The following is a 22,604-nucleotide window of genomic DNA, read 5'->3' as shown; positions in this document are numbered from 1 at the left end:
GTGTCTACTTAGTACGTGGAACCTATACATATTTTGTTAGCATTATCACCTACCCTGTTTACCTGTTAGATTAGAGCACTACTTTTCTGTTATTAGTTTGCTCTACTTTTTACTTTGTATAAAATGACACTTTCTTGCAATTAAGTGGATATTGTTCACAATAACAGCTGGTTTACATATTTATTAGTTAGTACATATGTTTGAAATCTACAGTATCACTGGCGAGCTCTCACACTGAATTTCTACCTCTTTTCTAAATACTATAAATATAGCATATTCATCAAGTGCAGTTTTGACATGTTAAGATCTTTTTATTGTATTAATACTCTTTCACATTTGTTTGTGTAAAACTATATTGTCCTGTTTCATCATATCTGTATGCATAGACTCTGGTAGTATTTTTCATATTTTTGTGTTTTTCCTGTTTTTTTTTTTTTTTTTTTTTTTACACATCCCTGGCTGGATTTGAATAAGGTCTGCTAGTATCAATACAAAACAGGCATACTGATTTGAGTTAAACAAATGCTGCTGAAAAGTCCTATCAAGAGCTATACACTAAAAGAATATAACAAAAGAGAGCCAACTATTTTCTGCTAAACAAATTTGATTTTAAATAAGTTAATTAATCAGTCTCAGGTAATCATTTTGGGTTTTATAATATATAACAAGCATTTGTGTTCTTTCAAGCTGTTTGATATATGTAATGAGGTACATCCCAAAGCACCGCAAACCACATGCATGTTGCAAATTCCCGTTAAGTGTGTTGAGGACTAGCTGTAAGTAATCATTATCAGATCAATATACCCTCTAAAACGTTACCCTTTTTTCCTGGAAATGCAAATTTGAAATTTCACATTCAATTGACTAACACTAAAAAATCTTATATAACCTTTACATACATTTAAACAATTATATCATACTCATAGCACAATTAAATACTAATAATAACCTACAACTTACCTAAATTAATCATATTTTGTTCACATAGTTTCCTAAAAGAGTCTAAATTGTGTTTATTACTACCTAGACATCCTTTTGTTACATCCTCTGCATTATGTGATGTCTTCAGACCTAACATCATTAACTGCTGCAATCCCAGCTGTTGCACCTCTAAGCAATCATTAAACTATTAGAATTTCAGCTTGTGCGATCATTATTCACTGTTTTCCCTCCCCTTTCCCTTCTGAGCCTTTGTTCTCTCTTTTGTCTGAAGTTCTGTAGGGGTGATGAATTTTCACCCTGGGCCCACATGACATTGTGTTGCTGAACAATTTTGGCTTACAGTAGAAATACATATATTTGATTACTGAATTAACTTTTTTTGATTAGTGTAGGGTCTAACCTCTTTCATTTTTTTGCAGCCACAATAACTGTACTCAGTAAGGCTTTCTTGTGCATTTGAAAAGTCCTATCAGGAGCTATACACTAAAAGAATATAACAAAAGAGAGCCAACTATTTCCTAGCCACAAACTTTTGCCAATTCCCTCTCCCCAAACAATGTGTCCATGCTCCTCTGTTATTTCCTTAATATCTCAAAAAAGTGTTAACAGATTTTGGGAAAATGTCTGAATGCCTTTTTTAATGTAAACATAATTGTGGAGACATTTAGGTCTTAAAATTTGAAACTCCCAAAACTGAGTGGCATATCTATAGGTCAAATTCACATCTGCTTGAGGTATAGCATCGACCCTAGTTAGTCTTATCATTTTTGTTCATATTTTCTCCTTTGATTCTTATTAAGGAAATTTATAATTGTATATGGTGGAAAGCAGCTTTCAAGGTTTCCACTGTGAGAATCCACATTTACCTATGGGGCAGCAGCAATATCACATGACATATCCTCCATCTAATAAAATAGTAGAAACAATTAAAGCCTATCTTTAATATACAGCAAAAATAAAATCCATTCCCAATAGTATCCATAATGCACGATTAATATTACCATCAGTAACTCAAAAATTTCTCAAACATCACGTAGAGGATTTCATTTATTTTTTCCTAACAAGCATGTGAAAAGACAAAAAATAAAGAAACAGTAAATAAATAAATAAAATGAGAGAGGGGAGGGGAACAGTGAGAAAATTACAATCACACTAAGAAAACAACTGCATTCATTTTCATTTAAAATGCCCAAAGTTTATTCCTTCAGTTTTATCTTTCTTCCACAGCCTGGCTGCCTCCAGACTGAGTGTTGTCAAGGCTCCAACTTTCAACCATTCAGTCAAAGCCTCGTTGCTTCATATAGCTCTAAATATGTCTTCACTCCTGTTGGGTATGTCACCTTAAAATAGGCAGGATACATTTTAAATGCCAGCTTCTTAATCTTGCAGAATGCAATGGCTAGGACAAAAGTTTTCCTCTTTTTGTACATTTCTGTAGTAATCCTGCTTCATAAAGATATTTTCATCTCCTCAGTATTATCTTCTGTACAGCTGCCAGTATAGATGATATTTTTTCTTTTTCTGGTAGTAGATAGCAATCAATCATCTGTCCTATGCACTTTCCAGTCAGTGATAATCCCTGTGAATGTAATTAACAGGCCTTCTCTGTTAACAAGTCCTCTGCAGGAATGCCTGACAACTCATTCAGCACAGTTCACACAAATGCTACTGGCTCTCTTCCTTCCCTCTTTCCATGTATGCCGGCCATCTTTAAATTTTTATTGCATGCTCTGTCCTCTGATTCTAAGATTTTTTGCTTCACTTGCTCAGTTGTAGCTTGATTATCTGAAATCATCACATGTGCTTGCTTGATGTCCTTATGGAGATCCATTAGTGCATCTGAATATTGAGATAGAACTGTATCTGTCTCTATCATCCAAATCTCTATTCTGGCAAAATAATTATTCAACTTTTTGTCTGTGCTAGTTACCCTTTCTAACATTAAGCTCACGGATGTCTATGATTCTAGTGGGATGTTTTGTGTTTTCCCTTCACTTAACACATTTTAACAAGCCATTTTAATTACAGCCACCTGATACTTGCATGTACGCTCTGGTGAGAGGTTCTTCTTTTTTGATTTTTGGGCTCTTGCTTTATTTTCCTAGCCAACCATAACATTCATAAATACCTAACTTGCTCTTTTGAGTCACTTATACCAGATAACTTTCTTTAAGGCTGACTGGGAGCTACAACTAATAAATCTGCCCACTAAGCTAATGCCAAATCATGTCTCTATTCAGGATTAATCAGTTTTTGCTGCTTCAATTTATTAAGAGTTTTGTGTCACACTTAAATTAAGGAAGCAGCAACTACAAAAGTAGTTTAAAAAGTTCTGTATTTTTTATTTTTCATGTTCATTTCCAGTTCCATGTAAGCTTAAAACAAATGTAATGCTAATGGATACACATATTTTGTCATCTGGGTCTTTTACATATGTTTTGCTTTAATAAAAAGCAAGTCCCTTGGCTGTACCTTAAGAAAGTGAAATAGACTTACAGGGTAACCTCCTGCTGTCTCTAGTATGGGCAGATAAAATTCGAGACAATATTACATTTTTAACTGAAAAAATAACAGTACTTGACATTTTAATTGCAGATGCTAGCCAAATAAATGAAAGTATTTTAAATATAAATTCCCAATTTGAACAACTGTCAAATTCTGTAAAAGCACACTCGGCACAGCCATAGGTTTTAGAATGTGAACATGGAAAATCACAAACAAAAATCAGGGAACTTCAGAAAAAGAGGAGTGCAACAAAAGAAAATATTTGGACTATGAACCTACATTAAGGAACTGTAATATGAGAATAAGTGATACATTCAAGGACTCGAACAGATGATAGATGTTCATAAAGTCTAGTTTTACAGTTTTTTTAGTTATACTGAACAGCTGAAGAAGTTTCTCTTGAAATTTAACTAAAAATTGCTACAGAATAATTAGATTTGCTTCAGTTCTTTCAGGCTATTATACGGAAATGATTGCAAAATTAGGTGACAAGAGTGTAATAAAATTTGGTCTGTCTATTTGCAAAATGCAAACATACAAGTGAGTAGGTAGATTAATTAAACTATTGAGAGACATTCCCCACAGAAATTGTTAAGAGGATGGCATGATTTGCTGCTATGCATTACTCACTGTCATCAGGAAACCCTTCCCTAAACCCAATACAATAACAACATATCAAAGACTGTGTGATCAGTTTATTATAAAACATAATTAATATCAGAAGTGTAGCTAGGGTGGGGTGAAGGGGGACCTCTACCTGGCACAAAGTGTTAGGGGGCACAGTTGGCTGATCCCAATCACTCCTTAATGCATACCAGCTTTTAAAAGCTGTTATTGCATTTGCTGTCAAACCTGAGCTCTGTTGCTCTCCCAGTGTGGTCTAAACTGTACCAACTGTTTGCTACAGTGTAGCAGACAGTTTGCTACAGTTTAAAATATTTCTTTATTTTGAAAGCTGTTATGTTCTTGGTGCGGGAAGAAGCCATCACTCATTGTTTTTAGTTCTTATTGTCAGAGTGTAATAGCCTGATGAATGGTATCCAACGGTTGATTGCACCTAGCTGCAGTAATTTTAATTAGCTGGATATCAGAAGTGGTAGTCGGGGGGGGGGGGTAAGAGTCTAGATGGCCAGCTAAGCACAGCACTTTTTCTGAGTTCTATAAAATTAATACAATAGACATGAATTAGACTAATATATATATATATATATATATATATATATATATATATATATAAAAAACATTTTATAAAATCTAGTTACTAATAGTCTAACCCTTAACTTTGCAAACTTTGAAGATTTTATTCCAAACAATTTCTGTCAAATTATTTGAGACTAAACTTGAAGGAAAATGAGCAGCTCCAAGTCTTCACAATCTGATGCCACACTGAGGAAAAAAACTACAGCTGGTGTCTTCTATTCTATAGATACTATCGCTGAAGATAGATGACTTCCAACAAAAGCTGAAGAATTTAAATAAGAATAGTTCTAAACAAACTGAGGTTTTACAGACCTTTTTTAACAATATCAAAATAAAATAATGGATACGGAGACAGCTATAACCGATGTACATGGAAGATTAAGGGAGGATGAACTGCACACAGACTTTCTTCTCAAACAAAAAACATGGCTAATGAATGAAATTGATAATCTTGAAAATCGGGAGAGAAGATGCAATATTCAAATTTTCGGAATGCCAGAGAAAACAGAAGGTGAGAACATGATTTTATTTTTCAATAAATGGATTCCCAAAATTTTGGACTTGCAAGAAGGGCTCTGATTTGGTATAGAAAGATCTCATAGAGCAATTAGTAAGCCAGTGCCCCCATCCCCCACAGCAAAACCGAGATCTACTGTTGTAAAAGTCCTCTATTATCTTGATAAGGAACTAGTGTTAAAAACAGCTTGGAGGAAAGCCCCATTAAAATTTAACCAACACCCCATCAGATTTGACACTGACTACTCTGCAAGAATTCTGGAAATGAGGAAGACATGTTGGCCTCTGGTTAAATATCTGAAACAAAACGACATCAGAGCCCAAATATTGTATCAAGCAAAAATCAAAATGCACCATTCTTCTGGTACAAGAATTTTTAATAACCTGGATGAAGCCATCTCCTTTATAACAAACAGTAACCTAACAACAATCTCAGGATACAGACGTTGTCCTGTCTTCTTTAAAGAGAACGTCTGAGAAAAATACATGAAATTATGTCAAAAAGAAGCAACAAAAACTGAGACTTCAGCTGCCACAACAAATTAATCTCTCAAAGAATCAACTGGTGAATAAATAATCAAATCTTGTTCTTTTTTTTGTTAGTGATTAATGTCTTTAAACTCATACTGCACCATTATGGTAATTAATGCTGTTTAAATATCACTTAACACACAGAGCAAATAGTTCAACTTACAGCAATAATATTAAGGAATTGCTTAAAAAAGTTTAATCTCATTTCATACTGAGATGATTTATAGCCAAAAAGAAAAGAAAACAAAAACAAAACTGAGTTGATTTCCAAACAAGGCACTGTTGGTAAATCCAGTATGTGCAGCTGCTTCTTTAAGTGAATTGGGGGGAGGGCTCCATGCCGCATACATGTATACATTTTTATTAAAATACTAATGAAGCTTGTTTAACCAACTACATAATATAAAGTGTCACAATAACTTAATCACATTAGATAATCTGTGTTTTTCATTTATTTAAATGTAAATGCTCAATTTAATGTTTTGTTAATGTTAGAGTATCTGCTAGACTGTATAAAACTGGGAAACATCCACTAGTAAACATGGAACCATTTTTTTTACTTTATTTTTCCCCTTTTTATCTCACTAAACAATTTTTTACTCAAATAATGTTGTTTAAATTCAAGGTGAAGCTTCTTCTTACCTTGAGATGACCCTCAACCTGTTTTTAAACTGCCTTGTCTTCCCTAAGGCTTTTGGAAGTTGTTGATCCATTCTGCTATGTTGCACCATACAGGAAGTGTAGGGAGCAGTATTGGAGATGCACCCTTAGCTTCAAACTAACTAATTAAAGCTGAAAACACTTGAACTGCTGCATTTAAGTAAGTTAGATTCTTTTATTCATATAAAAAGTTACTGTTTTCAAGCTGATGTTTAGAAATTGGATAATAACAGTTTAATATGATTACTAATTTAAATTAAAGCAAGTATAAGCCTAAATCAGTCTAGACTTAGAAACACAAATATACACACAATTTAAAGTCTCTAGTAGTGTTTCCTGATTATGTAATACTTGAAGACATCAAACTGCAAGCTTTTGAGAACATTTTGTTATAACTGTACACTCAAGCTTCAGTGCCAAGGAAGTTCTATTAGACTGAAGACAAGGTCAGAGTATTTGTACAGCAGAATCTGGTTAACAGCTTTTTCATATTGCTGCATAAGACTAGAGGGTTTATATGGGTGTCATCTAATAACATTTTTGACTAGAAGGTGTTATAGCTCTGCTAATTGTAGACATTAAGGCAGTTACAATCAAAAAAGTTGTAGCTCTGCTAATTTTAGACATTAAGGCAGTTACATGCAAAAACAACAACAAAGAAAATCACATGCCTCATTACTATGGGGACAGGAACATATGTGAGATGGTCCTGGATGCCACTGTCAAAACAGTACTTCTCAGAATCTTTTGCTGACAGCTCTTAGGATGAATAAGCACATTGTTAAATGTGATTATGATATTGTAGATAGCGGCACTAAGATAGTTTCCTCAGGTCCAGTCCAGTTGGCAGATTTTGGCTATATAGGAGCTTTTATTATGACTGTAAGAATCTTTAGCAAGGAAAACTTCTAAGAATCACCTGTCTTTTATGAGGTGAATAAAGGTGAGTTGACCTTTAATGTCTCTGGTTGTTGTTGTGTCTTTCAGCTTTTCCCAGTTAGGGGTTGCCCCAGCAGAACTCCGGTTCGCTAATGATTGGTAGTTGATTTTTACATGCCGAGTTACCAGCCCTGATGCACAACCTTCAACGAAGGTACGCCCATTCATGCATGTTTCCACGCAGAAGACGCTCTAGCTGAGAATCGAACCGGACAGCGTCTTTTTAATGTCTCTGGTGGTAAACTTAAAAACTGCAAGCATGGTTACATCAATGCAACCTAGTTAATGCCAAGATTCCTTTCCTTAATGAATATGTAACTTGCTTCTCTATTACAAAATTTGTTGGAATTTCTCTATTATATGTAAAATATCTAAGGTGGCTACACTCCAACTGAGATTGTTTACAAAACAACAGCAAGTTAAGAAAACCTTGCAGAAGTAAAGAAATAATACAAAGATGCAAAATGAATGGTTACAATATAACACATAATGAATTATTTGTCTCTAAACAAAAGATGAAATAGAGTGTGATGTAAAGAAGTTTGTTTTAAAAATACAGGAAATGTAATCATCACTAACCTTTACTTAACAATGCTAAGTATCTATATGATGCTGTATTATTACTATTATAAGAATAGCCTATGTTGTTATTTGTCTTTTCGGCTTTTCCCAGTTAGGGGTCGCCACAGCGGAACTCTGGTCCATTAATGATTGGCAGTAGATGTTTTATGGTGCCAAGTTGCCAGCCTGACGCCCAACCTTCAGCGAAAGCACACCCATTCACGCATGTCTTTCGGAGGCCACTAGACCGTGGGGAGAACATGCAGACTCCACACAGAAGGCACTCCAGCCATGAATCGAACTGGAGAACCTCTTGCTGTGAGGCAACAATGCTACCGCTGTACCACAGGGGCTTCCATTATAAGAATAGCCTATATGAAGTTTTATTTTTGCAGTGTTGGTGAATAGTCAGCATTAAGGACATTTTAATGAAGTCACCTCACTTTCCCTTAATTGATTTGGTCATTCACTACTTCTTGTTACAAATAATATAATATAAATTATATACAGCAGGAACAGCATGGGGCAGGGCCACACAGCACACAGCCCCCCCACCAGTGTCAAGGCCTGTACAGGCACAGAGTGACTCGGAGGAGGAAAAACCTGAGCCTGACCCAGTAGGCAGAAGGAGGCGTACCCAGTATGGCCTGGCCTTGGCAAAGAGGCAATGCATAGCATATGTACTGACACAGTAGGGACCCAGGGAATGGCACCTCTCTGACTCACACAGATAGCAAAAGGGATATGACACTTCCTGTGCTCAACCATGTATAGGGAGTGAACTATGTGCATCTGACATAGGCAGCCCTCCAGCACCATCCTCAAGTCTGGCACACCCTCAGGGTAAGTCAATCAACCTACCAATTGCCAAATGGAGTAGAATGTGTTGTTATCTGTAGCTATGGTATGGCTGTGAGCACAGAAGGGAAATGGGTAGCCGAATGTCATGGCAGCAGACAGTAGACACCCATAGTGGCACCATGACATCTGTAATACATACTGGAGTCACCATAGTAGCCATTACTACACAGGGTGACAAAATCCACTGCAGGAAATGGGCTGAGTGACATGTGTGTCCATAAGACCCACACATGCCAGTCAGGAAGGTGCACATACCCAACAACAATTTCAGTCAGCAGAACAGGTGTAGACAAACACAAACAAATGTTGTACTATGGCCACTGAATGAGCCCTATGGGTAACCCCTCCCCCAGGCCTACACAGACAGACTACAGCAGGCCAGGCAGTTGGATGTAAGTTGTGAAGACTATGAAGTCAGAAACTAATATGTAGGTAATTAAAGCTAAGATCTGTAGTACACTGGCATGCCTCTAGCCAGCACGATAGGTAAGACTACAGATGGAAATGGAGTACCTGACATACCATTACAGGCCTAGCAAATGTGTACATTGTCAGGTGTGCCCCCCCATCCTACGTACACTTATAGTAACAGTCGGGTGTGCCCCCCCCCCCACTCCTGTGTAAAAATGTAGAAACAGTCAGGTGTCCCCCCGCTATGCAGAAATGCAGCAACAGTCAATGCCAAATGACCGATTGATACCCTGCAGACACAGCATGCTACCTGTTGGTGTACAACATAAAGGGCAGCATTGCAGTACACACTACCTGGACTTGAACCACACATGCAATACAGATGGCCATACTGGGCATGCTCACACATTTAGAGGAATGAAGGCAATGTCAGTCAACAACATACTGAAAGGTCATACTGGGCATGCTCACACACTTAAACACATGAAGGCCATGTCTGCAAACTCCAGTGGACCAGACATATTTGGCAGTCGCAGTACTTAGTGCAGACACATGTCAGTATGCACCACTCCTGCCTTTCACACACAGTGGATAGGAATACAGACACATATGTAAGGACAACACACTATCATAAGCCAAAGGTAGATGGACATAGATGTATGGAAGAGGGTGACCGTGACAAGGAGCCATCCGGGCCTGTCCCACCCAGCACACAGCCAAAGGGCACTAAACACATGAGGTACAGATGTCACTCACTGCAGATACTAGCCACCAGTATCTGTCAGCATGACAGACTATGTGGTGCACATGCCAGCTGTGCAACATGACTGTACAAGGAAGTAGTCATCTAGTAGCTGTATACACGTACCTGTGACATATGACCCCATGTGTGCCCGCATGTGGCATGTCAACCCCTACATGAATGGGTTATGGCCCATGTACACACCGCCCCCCCATAGCCGTATTATGGCAAGCCTGCTGAGGTCATCCCATGAGTAATACACCTTTGGGAGAGCTGTAGCTTAGTAATCTTCATGGCGGGTCCCTTAACTGTGTACTGCTGTAGTGATAAACTAGTTAGGTAGGAGTTCTAACCCCAGACTTGGCAATTGTGTGAGTGTGTGTTTGTGTGTGTATGTGTGTGTCTGAGTAGACAGCAATGCTTTTTAGGCTACTCACACTCCGTACAAATCATATATTCAGCTTTGGCAAGGCTGCTGATGTCACTCACCTAGAAATACACTTCTGGGAAAGTCATAACCCAGCAATCTCTATAGTGCATTATTTAACTGCGTACTTCTGTAGTGTGATAAAGTAGTTAGGTAGGTGTTTTAATCCCAGACCTAGTAACTGTGAATGTGTGTGTGTGTGTGTGTGTGTGTGTGTGTGTGTGTGTGTGACTGGGTAGAAAGCAATGCTTTTTAGGCTGCTCACACTCTGTACAAATCATAAACTCATCTTTGGGAAGGCTGCTGATGTCACTCACCTAGACATACACCTCTGGGAAGGGTGCAGTACACCTCTGGGTAAGCTCCATAGTGTGTCCTGTAATGGCGTACTGCTGTAGTGTGATAATGTAGTTAGGTAGATGTTCCAACCCCAGACTTGACAAGTGTGTGTGGGTGAATCTGTGTGTCTGTGTGTCTCCGTCTGTCTTTGATTGAGTAGAGAGCAATGCTTTTTAGGGTACTCACACTCCTTAGAATTCAGTACATTTCAAATACCCTACTTTGGCAATCCTGCTGATGTCATTCATTGTGAAATACAACCTTGTGGAAAAAGGTCTGTAGTAATCCCTGTGGTGCGACCTATAACTGCTACATGCTGTAGTGTGATATACAACTTGGTCAGTGATTCTATATCCACACATGTCAGTTGTGGATGTTTTGTGTGTGTCTCACTCTCTGTGTAGGGAGCAATGCATTTTAGGCTAGTTACTTGCAATACAGTTGAAATGGCCTTCTTTGGTAATCCTGCTGATGTAATTCAATGTGAAATACACCTTTGGGGACGAAGTACTTCAGTAATGTCCATGGCACGTACTATAACTGCATAGTGCTGTAGTGTAATAAACTAGTTAGGTAGGTGTATAACTACCAGAGATGGAAGGTGTGTGTGCGTGTGTGTTTGCAACTTGTATCCTGTGTAGAGGTGGTTCTGAGTATGGGCAAAGTGGAGTTTTTTTTTTTTTTTATAGTGGCTCTACTATATATCACAATATCAACCATACAGGGGTAACAGATGTAAATTAGCTGAGAGGCTGGGGTGCAAAGCCATACCCATACATGTGACATTAAGGTCAGCCATGTGTTTGGCTGTGGGGGGGGATGCCTATTCGTACAAGACGTATAGTGTGTGGGGCCTCTCAACCCAATTAATGGTGCATGTGGACATATGTGTATTTGTTAATCTGCCATTGCTATCTACAGATGTATGGTCATTTATACCTATATAGATTTATGTACCTGCTAATATATATATAACTATGTCTGTATATACCTACATAGATATATATCTGCGTACACACATGTAACATGCTGTGTATATGTAGACATATAGGTGTAGACACATATATGTGTCAATTTAGGCATATGTATGTGTATATATATATATATATATATATATATATATATATATGTGCATATATATTAATATACATGTATATAGATTTAGAAATTAATATATATATATATATATATATATATATATATATATATATATATATATATATATATATATCCATATCTAGATATGTTGCATCTGTTTAGATATTAATATATTTACACACACTACATCTAGATGTTGGTATACATTCTCTGTACTCTTGCATGACTGGACTGGATGATATGTTTCTGAAAACATCAAATCTCTTTGTATCTGTCATGGCTTAATGGTAAGTCACTGTCTATGGTGTACAGTGTCCTTGGTTTGAGCCTTGCAAGAGCTGTTTATTTTGTTGCTGGGCAGAAAATGGCCCGTTGGATACACAGTGAATACGGCACTTTAAAACAGTTGTAAGCAGGTTTGCACAGGTTTGCATGGAGCTAAGCAATGCACAGGTTAAGCAATTCAGCAGCTAACTGAATATAAGAAACTGTAACTAGACTTTAGCAGTGCTTACCTCCGTGCTAACTCGCGCAAACCTGCGTACAACTGATTTAAAGTGCCTTAATCACTCTGTATCCATTGGCCCTTGTTCTGCCTAGCAACAAAATAAACAACCTCTGTTAGGCTTGAACCCAGGACCATGCACACCATAGCCAAAGTGATTTACCTCTAAGCCGTCTCAGATATACATAACCCTGCTGTATTCACAAACATATCATCCAGCCCAGTCATTCAACAGTACAGAGAATGTATTCCAACATGTAGATGTATGTGTGTGTGAAAATATATTAATGTCTAAACAGATACAACATATATATATATATATATATATATATATATATATATATATATACGGGTCTAGGACTATTCACTGGAAGCACATTTCACTGAATCACATTTCACTGAAAGCACATTTCACTGAAAGAAATGTATATGCCCTTCTCCCTACTGTGGTGCGGCCCTGGAGTTAGTATAATTAGTTAGGGGGTGTAGGGGCACAGCCTCCCACTCTGGAGGGTGTGGGGTGTGAAGCCCCCTACTAATTTACTATTTATTTAGGAATCTAATTTCTTTCAGTGAAATGTGCTTTCAGTGAAATGTGATTCAGTGAAATGTGCTTTCAGTGAATAGTCCTAGAGCCATATATATATATATATATATATATATATATATATATATATATATATAAATATATATATACACACACATATATGTAAGCAGATATTTATATATATATAGGTATATATGGACATACATCTGTAGATAAAGTGGGAACATAGCAGAAACATATATGTCCACAAGCACCATTAATGGGGTTGACAGGCACAAACAACATACGTCATGCACAAATTGGTATTCCCCCCCACAGCCAAACATATCTGCCCTGCAATACACTACCAACTGTTGCAGATACCATAACCAGGACCTTACACAGCAAGGGCACAAGATGTTAACAGTACTCCATCCCACCTGTATGATGTCAGGCTGGTATCACTAACATATCATGCAGTACAGTCAGGCTCATAATCCCATTTTGCAGTCATCTGTTACCTTGGTTAGCCAGTCCCATCTTGCTGGCCTGTACTTCAGAGATATAGATGCCAAACAACAGTGGTCCCAGGACAGAACCCTGAGGTACCCCACTTGTCACTTGTCTGGGGATGGATTTGGAGTCAGTCACACCTACAGTTTGGGTTCTGTCAGTAAGCCATGTGGCAAACCATCAAGTGGCATAGGGATGTATGGCTGGATTAGTATGTTAATCTATGTTTCCAGACTGGGGGATGGTGATGAAGGGCTTGATGAGGTCCACATAGGCTTTGTGGACTGCCTTACCCTCTTCAACAGCTATGCAGACTGAGTCAAAGCAGTCAATCAGTTTCAGGAGACAAGACTGACCTTCCATGAGCCCAATCTGTATGGGGTCCAGTGTTTGAGGGTTGCCAATGTCTGCATTCAAAACATCCCTGATAATGCATTCCATGGCCATGCAGATCAGGCTCGTCAGACTGATGTGACGGTAGTTCTAGGGATCAGAGGTGGATCCCCCCCTTGTGTAGTGGGATAACTGCAGCTGTGCACCACTCAGTGGGCACCAGGCCTGATGTGAGGCTATGATTACACATGACAGTTAGGTGAGTTGCCATTTCATTTTGTAGTTCATGTAGTACACAGCCCAGGATGTCATCTGGTTCCATGGATGCTGTATTCTTAGCTGTGGATAGTGCGGTTTCTGCCTAAAGGGGCCGTGATTGCTGGGCAATGGAATTCTTTTCGTATTGACATGGGTCATTTTGGGGGTGAGAGGGGGTGAATGTGGCACTAAATTAATATGCCAGGATATTGGCACATTCCGTGGGAGCAGTCTATGTAATGCCATTCTGTTGCAGCTCAGAGCACTTCTGAGCATTGCCAGTTAGAATTCGGACATAACTATAGAATGCTGTGTGCTTGTCTGTGGAATCTGTGGCGATTTTAGTTACATGACCAGCTTTGTAGGATTCCATGAGGGATCTCAATGTCTTACTGGGGTTGGTAAGGGAGTTGTTTGCATCTTGGATTATCCTTTTTTCTTCAGCAGTGTCTGCCGTCTGTTGTACACTCTGTTAATGGCAGGAGACCACCAGACTGACTTGCTTATTTGGGAGGTGACCGTCGTGCTTCTGTGTGGGATGTCAGGAATCCTGCAAAAGTGGCTGTGCTCATACAGTGCCGTAGTGCAGGATTCATCAGTTGAACTGTCAGCTCCTGTCTCCATGGGTGTCACAAACATTGTCACTTTTGCCTTGAGTAGCATGAAGTTGGCCTTGGAGAGGTCTTTTATGGACAACTGTATATACATCCCTTTCACATGTTCAGTTTGATTAGCCTATGGTGGGATTACTTTGGTGAAACCGCAGTCTCATGTACTGTTGTGATGGCTTAGTGGTTAGTTACTGTGACTATAGTGTACAGGATCCTGGGTTCATGATCTGCAAAGGCAGGTTAATTTTGTTCTGGCCAGAACAGCGGTCAATATACAGACGAGTTAGGGTAATTTAGGTTAGTCATACTCAATACAATTCAAATGCCCTACTTTGGCAATCCTGCTGATGTCAATCACTGTGAAGTACTCCTTTGGGGAAAGAGTACTCCAGCAATCGTTGTAGTCTGTACTATAACAGCGTAATGCTGTAGTGTGATATAGAACTCTGGTAGATGTTCTATTGTCACACATGGGAGTTGTGGATGCTTTTGTGTCTGTTCCTATGCCTGTGTAGAGAGCAATGCATATTTGGCTAGTCATACTCACTACAATTCATTCGCCCTACTTTGGCAATCCTGTTGATGTCACTCACTGTGAAATAAACCTTTGGTGAAAGAGTACTCCAGTAATCTCCATGGCACGTTCTGTAATGGTATAGTGTTGTAGTGTAATAACTAGTTTGGTAGGGGTTCTAATCACAGGTGTGTGTGTGTGTGTGTGTGTGTGTGTGTGTGTGTGTGTGTGTGTGTGTGTCTTAATGTGTTTGTCATTCGTGTTCTGTGTGGAGGTGGTTGTGAGTGTGTAACAACTGGACTCAATGTTGAGTGTGTTTTTAATATTTCTTATATGGTGCCCCTAGCATAAATCACAATATCCACCATGCAGGGATAGTAGATGTGATATCAGTACATAGTCAGTTACAGGTTCGATACCCTGGACTAGTAGGTGTGTGACACAAACGTGCTTACCTTTTACTCTTCCAACCAACCCTGACTTATCTTTGCCTCTGTCTGCCTCTCTCACTCCCTCTCTGGTGGATGTGGAGATTTACACCTGCTTTGCTTAGGGAGCGGCATGTGTATTGTCAGTGATGCTCATAATCAGCTGATGGCCTCTGCACAGAATACAGCCCTCCTCTAGCTGATTGCATGTGGAACAGGTGTGGTAACATTCCCATAGCCAATTGCATGGAACACACTCCAATATCTAGGAACATCATGTCGATGTTTGCCCTTTTCATTCACTGTGAGCAGGAACTAGATCTGTTGTTTGGCAAACAGCATCACAGATGGATTGGGGACTTACCTCTGACAAATTACACTGTGGAAACAGGCCAACACACAAGAAGGGGATGTGCCTGTCCTGACTATAGACTGTAAGTGCTGCTATACTGCAGTTGGGGTAATATTATTTTAACAGGGTATGTGTGGATATGGCTGCCCTACATGTTTTAATACTTGTCATGTCGGTGCTATGTTTATGAGGAATCGCCATCTGTAGGGTCATCTGCAGACTGGGCAGTGTGTGGTGCCTTGTGTTCCTTGTGTTACCCACAGAGCACCTATCTCACAACTGCAGAAGGTAGTGTGAGGATTGCAGTCAGTAGATGGTGACAGCCGGGAGAGTTACTGACGTCATATCCCTCATAGGACATATGTTGCATCAAACCCTGTTACGACAGGTAATGTATGAGGTTATCACAGCAACATGTCAGTATTGGCCTTGTGTTTGTGCCTCCAGCCACAACCCTGTCAACCTTTGTACATATGTCATGCAGTAGGGGGTGCATATGTTCTGTACACCATATTCAATGACAGCATATCTGATAAGCCAGGAGATATCAGACTGCTACACATGTTATGTATAGTAGGGGTTATATTTGAGGACATACCCTGGGCATTCTGTGGTTGTGTGTACAGTGCTGAGGTATGTGTAAGTCTGGTAATTGTTGACAGTGTGTGTATAATGCATATGTACCTTGGCCTGTGTAGAGACTGTGGTAAATGTCATTGTTCTTGGTCTTGTTCTATCTGATGTTCCATGCTGCTCCACTGTATGTCACCCTATCAGCTTACATGTTTGTAGGGGCGAACACACATGTCCCAAACCACAGACAGCCATCACACCACACTGTGTAGCAGCCCAGTATATGTAGGGTTGTTGTGTGAGTGGCTCATATGAGGATGGTGTACATCAGATAGTCCATATACTGTAATAGTATGCTAGCTTACCATATTTGGCTGTGGCTCTGTTCACATTGGTTGTGGTTATGCACCTTCACACAGGTGTCTGTTACTCTGTGATGCCACATGTCTGTAGAGCCTGCTATATATGCAGGTACATATGTATTCCCACATAGAAGATGTAGCCCAGTGCTGAGTCAGTCTGCCTGTAGCCTGCACTGTGCGTTGTTACATGCCTAGCAGCCTACTGTACCTATCCAGTGAGATGTCATGTCCAGATACTTAACCAATGAAAAGGTGGAGCTCAAACCAAAGCACAGCAGCCAATATCCAATGTCCTGAACGTAAACAGTTTATTATTAATAACACAGTACGTTTTCGTTACCTTATCTAAAGTAACTTCTTCAGAGGAAAAACAACAGGAATACAAAAGAGCACCAAATTTAAACTGGAATTGACGTAATCACGTCAAAAAGCTCATCATTAAAAATTTGAATTCACCGAGCTATCAGTGAATACACTTCAAAACAAAAACTCAATAGTTAATACAGAATAAGTACACTGCATAAATACATTTTTGTCAATTAAAAACAAACTTCTACCGTTAACTAATGTTTTCATCATAAATGATGTAGTTATAGAATTGAAAGGGTATAAATAAATAGATAAGTAAAATCATATTTTCATACACCTACTACCATAAAGTGAGTGAGTGCAAACAATGTAAGATTTCAAATGTAACAAGGGGTGTTTATGAGTCAATATATTAGTGCAGAGACTACATGCTACCCTCTTATATATTAACTAGCATATTTAAAAAAACCTTAACTGTTAATAAATTGGTACAAAAACAGTCAACAAGTTAAGATTGCTATAAAATACTAATACTCAATAGCTCTGTCCAAATAAATCATAAACATACCCCTTGTTACATTTGAAATCTTACATTGTTTGCACTCATCACTTTATGGTAGTAGGTGTATGAAAATATGATTTTACTTATCTATTTATTTATACACTTTCAATTCTATAGCTAGTTGATTTATGATGAAAACATTAGTTAACGCTAGAAGTTTGTTTTTAATTGTCAAAAATGTATTTATGCAGTGTACTTATTCTGTATTAACCATTGAGTTTTTGTTTTGATGTGTATTCACCGATAGCTCGGTGAATTCAAATTTTTAATGATGAGCTTTTTGACGTGATTATGTCAATTCCAGTTTAAATTTGGCGCTCTTTTGTATTCCTGTTGTTTTTCCTCTAAAGAAGTTACTTTAGATAAGGTAACGAAAACGTACTGTGTTATTAATAATAAACCATTTACGTTCAGGACATTGGATATTGGCTGCTGTGCTTTGGTTTGAGCTCCACATTTTCATTGGTTTTGTGTCTTGTGCATTTTTGGTTATGTCCAGATACTTGCCAGATGTACTGCTGCCTGGCCACCATAACAGTCATGTATGTCAGACAAAGCAGTGGGGTGCTGTTCAGGTGTATGTCAGTAACTAGTGGATAGTATGTGGCCATGGCACCTATGTACCAGCAGTTATTATGTGGCAGGACAGACAGGGGTGTATGAATGCATATCCTATGGGGGCAAATGTATACCAGTATGTACGTGTTATGCCCATCTACATGACTTTTGCCATCCCTGGTCCACATGTCTTGCATAAAGGGGTTCTGTATATATCTCTGGACTGACCCAAGTGTGTCAGACTGCCCACATATATTGGCCATATCACAGCTGTAGTCCACAGGGGCATTACTGTGCTAGCAGTGGTACTGTACTATGATGACTTTAGGATGTCTGTAAGTAGACAATGGCGCACATGTTAACAGCAGATGTGGCCTCCCACACACACCATTTCTGTGAAGACAATCCCTATTGCAGTAGCAATAGTCTACAAATATACCTGCACTACATACATGGCATCCCCTTGCACTGAGAGGTTGGGACTATTGGGGCTGAGATAGGGCTCCACTCCATGTGCAGGACATATGGTGAACATATATGTATAAGTAAGTATACATATATCCATATAGATATGTACACATATATATATCTTGCTTACTGTATGACAACAGTTTTACACGTGTGCCTGTGTTCCAGCCTCTGTCTTCCACCTACATACCAGGCTTTGCACATATCACATGCTGTCCGGGATTATTATGTAGTGGGCTGTGTATGTCATGCTGTCATTCCTGCCATCACTCCACTGCTGTTGTGTCCCCCCACTTACTGGGGGTTGGGGCCATATATGTGTGGGCTTCACCTACACAATGCATGTGTGCCCTAATGCACTCCAGAGGCCAGTGTATGTACCAGTGGTATATGGCCCAGTATTAGTGAGTGTAGGGGGGATGCACCATGACTAACCTAGGCTGTTACAACATGTGTGGCTATCTGCGATAAGCTGCCTTAAGGTATCTGGATGTACTTTACCATACAATCCACCTTGGGTAAATGCAGGCCTACTGCCTCCTGCCATATGGGATGTTCTGTTGTCAGTGTTATTGTGATGGTGTCAGGTATGCCTTGTTATGTAACAGATACATCCCATTGTGTCAACTGGGGTCTGTACCCCCTAGAGATTATGTACAGAGTGTAGATAGAGGCTGCTGACCTATACAGCTGCATTACGTACTGTTGATTGTCTGGTATGCTGTGGCCCAGTCTGTCATTACTAATGTACTATTTGAAGGCCTTGGCCTGGACAGCAATATATGTCAACCTTTCCAGACTACTGTCTTAGTATAACTATTTCACAGTTGCATTACACTGCTCATATGGATGTCAGTATTTAAACAGCTATATGACATGGCATATACAACTGTCATTGTACCCAGATAAAGCCTTCACATTCATTTATGCACACCTGTGTATGGTGTTGTACCCTTTGATATCTCTGTGGGTATATGTTGCAGGCTATGAATGTCATTCGTATGGGTGGCTCATACAGTCTCCAGTTGGTAAGGTGCTGACTGTAGGAATGCTGGCTGCTCCATATTCTGTGCACGTACTACATATGTATTTTACTGTTCAAATCTCTGTGTGTTTATGTGTAGTTACATATATATCAATATATATATATATATATATATATATATATATATATATATATATATATATATAAATATATATATATATATATATATATATATATATATATATATCTGCATATATGTGTCTGATGGCCATGTCGTGTGTGGTCCCAGTTATGGGATCTGCGACACTTGGTACTGTATTACAGGGGGGGTCGTGCTTGGCTGGGGGGGTATACCTGTTCATACCAGACGTATATTGTGTGGGGCCTCTCAACCCCATTAACGTTGCATGAGGACATATATCTTTTATTTCCCCATTTGTTATCTACAGATGTATGTCCGTATATACCAATATATGTATATGTATATGTATATATATATATATATATATATATATATATATATATATATATATAAACCTGCCATATATATTTAGACATGTAGATGTGTTCATATATATCTATAGATGTAGGCATTTGCATGTATATATGTTCATATATATTTATATATTGCTATATATATATATATATATATATATATATATATATTTATATCAACATTTTGTACCTGTTTAGACATTAATATATTTACTCACACACATACATCTACATGTTGGAATACATTCTCTGTACTGTTTCATGACTGGGCTGGATGATATGTTTGTGAATACATTAAGGCTATGTATATCTGATATGGCTTATTGATAAATCACTTTGGCTATGGTGTGCAGGGTCCTGGGTTTAATCCTAGCGGAGACTGTTTATTTTGTTGCTAGGCAGAACAGGGGCCATTGGATACAGTGTGATTAAAGCACTTTTGAGCAGTTGTAAGCAGGTTTGTGCGGGTTTGCATGACGGTAAGCACTGCTAACTTCCGGTTACAGTTTCTTACACTCTGTTAGCCTCTACTTTGCTCAATTTGTGAAGGTAATGCTTACCCCCGTGCAAACGCACTTAAAGATGCTTACTAGTGCTTATATGTGCTTACTACTGCTTATTTGTGCTTAAACCTGCTTACTAGTGCCTTATTCATTATGACACTGACACTTCACATGTGCATTTAATGCAGTACTCCAGTTCATATTTAAATGTTATTATGTAGGTTATACAGCAAAAAGATGTAAAAATATGTTCATATACAGATTTCACATGGAAAATGATATGTGCTGCAGTAGGACATAAACCAGGAATGCCTGTTTATTAGGCAGATGCTCTAACCACTACACTATTGCTTCATTTGCATATATATTCCTTGTTATCCTCTTCAGCCTTTTCAGCTGCTTTAATCGTAGCTAAGCGATGGGCAAACCCATGCACCTATGGTTAGCTGTACTCAGGGTTTTAAAATAAATAAATAAAAGGGTTTCTTCATTTTATTTATATATACTGTTGCTGTTGAACACATGGGGACTGTTGGTGGGGATATGCGGACACCTATGAGAGGTCTCGCTCATTTATCTACACTTTCTTCTGTTCTACTTTGCAGGAGGGTGTTTATTCTGAGAGCTCTGCTCTCAGACATACCCCCTGCACTCGTCCACTCCAAGCTCCATGTAGCATTAGGAGTTCAGGCAATGCGCCTTCATTAATATGCATGGCGCACTGCCATCCTCCTCTTAAACAGCCACTTCCGTGCAGGACTAGACTAGTCCTGCATGGAAGATTAGTAAATCTGAGGGATTATATAAGCATGAAGACCCCAAGGGATTGTTAGCTATCACTATCCTAAAATTCAGTCATAGAATTTGGATGCTTGCTAACCTTTACTGGTTCCCAGGACTGAGTGCTTCAACTGCTAAACAACATCTCAATCTTATTGATAGTATATCAAAAGGGAATCTGATTCTAGGGGGGTGATTCTAACTGCTTATTAGATAATTGTAAAACAATAAGTAATTGTCCATTTAGATTAACATCCACTGCTAAAATTCTTAAGAAATGGATACATTCTCAAAATCTGTATGATACATATAACTCTAAAAAATAACAAATCAATCTGTTATACACACAATGATCATAGATTTAAAACTCAAACCAGAATAGATAAGCTCCTTATCTCCAATGATTTAAAATCAAAGCTTACAGCCTTTACTATCCTTTCTTGTCCTTTATCAGACCATGATTGCCTTATGTTAGATACACAAATAGACTTCATGAAGCTAAATGGTATTACTAGAATTCTGCCTATATTGCCAAACTAAAAGACTATAAACCATGGTTATCAAAATTAAACATCTTCTTAGAGACAAATAACTCTGAAATAAGCATTATTATGGTTTGGGGTGCTCTAAAAGCATATATTTATGGTAAAGCTATAGTCTGGTATAAGAAAAAACTTAAGGAATGGGAATTGAAACTATATACCCAACAATCTCATAGGTTCACAGGATCATAGGTAGGTACTAGGCTATCGCCCCAAGGGCCTATGTAAGCCTAGCCAACAAGGTTCCCTGGCTTACACCACCCAAGAAATTTATTTTCCTGTGCCACTGTCGAGCAGAGACACAGAAGTGATCCCTGGGGTGTATCATCCACTCATCAAGGTTTTTCTTGAAGAGTGCTAATTAAGAACTTTGCTTGACATAGATGGGGAGCCTGTTCCAGAGTATGGGAAGTCTCTGGGACAGGAATCTATCCCTCCAGCATGTCCTGTTTATCGTGGTGACATGTTTTAGGTCCCTAGAACGTGTAGCTTGGAGGGATTGGGATTTCTTTAGATGTAGCATGTCCAACAGCTGTGGGTTTGACATAGCTTTATATGTTAGGCAGAGATCACCTCGGAGTAAGCAATATGTAAAGCTGGAGTTTCTTGAGGCAGTCAGTGTAGGGCATTTGTTTGAGGCCAGTAATCCTCTTTGTGAGGTACTTCTGTGGCCTTTCCAGCTGCTGCAGATGTCT

At 38.8% G+C, this 22,604-nt stretch overlaps 1 protein-coding gene across 3 annotated transcripts in view; it reads right to left on the bottom strand.

Annotated features, from left to right (window-relative positions):
• The window catches only part of LOC122789412 (cystatin-2-like), a 240,861-nt gene that overhangs the window by 170,970 nt on the left and 47,287 nt on the right, over positions 1–22,604 (bottom strand). The window contains exon 1 of one of the 3 annotated variants that reach the window (XM_044056866.1): positions 6,337–6,427. The exons of the other annotated variants lie outside the window; for them this stretch is intronic. The gene's annotated coding sequence lies outside the window, so the exon portion shown is untranslated. Of the gene's footprint in view, positions 1–6,336; positions 6,428–22,604 lie in introns of those variants that run through there. 3 annotated transcript variants of the gene reach the window in all.

Source organism: Protopterus annectens, chromosome 1.part2 (assembly GCF_019279795.1).
Source record: "Protopterus annectens isolate FY-2018-M chromosome 1.part2, PAN1.0, whole genome shotgun sequence".
Taxonomy (NCBI): domain Eukaryota; kingdom Metazoa; phylum Chordata; order Ceratodontiformes; family Protopteridae; genus Protopterus; species Protopterus annectens.
This window is presented reverse-complemented; position numbering and strand designations above follow the sequence as displayed.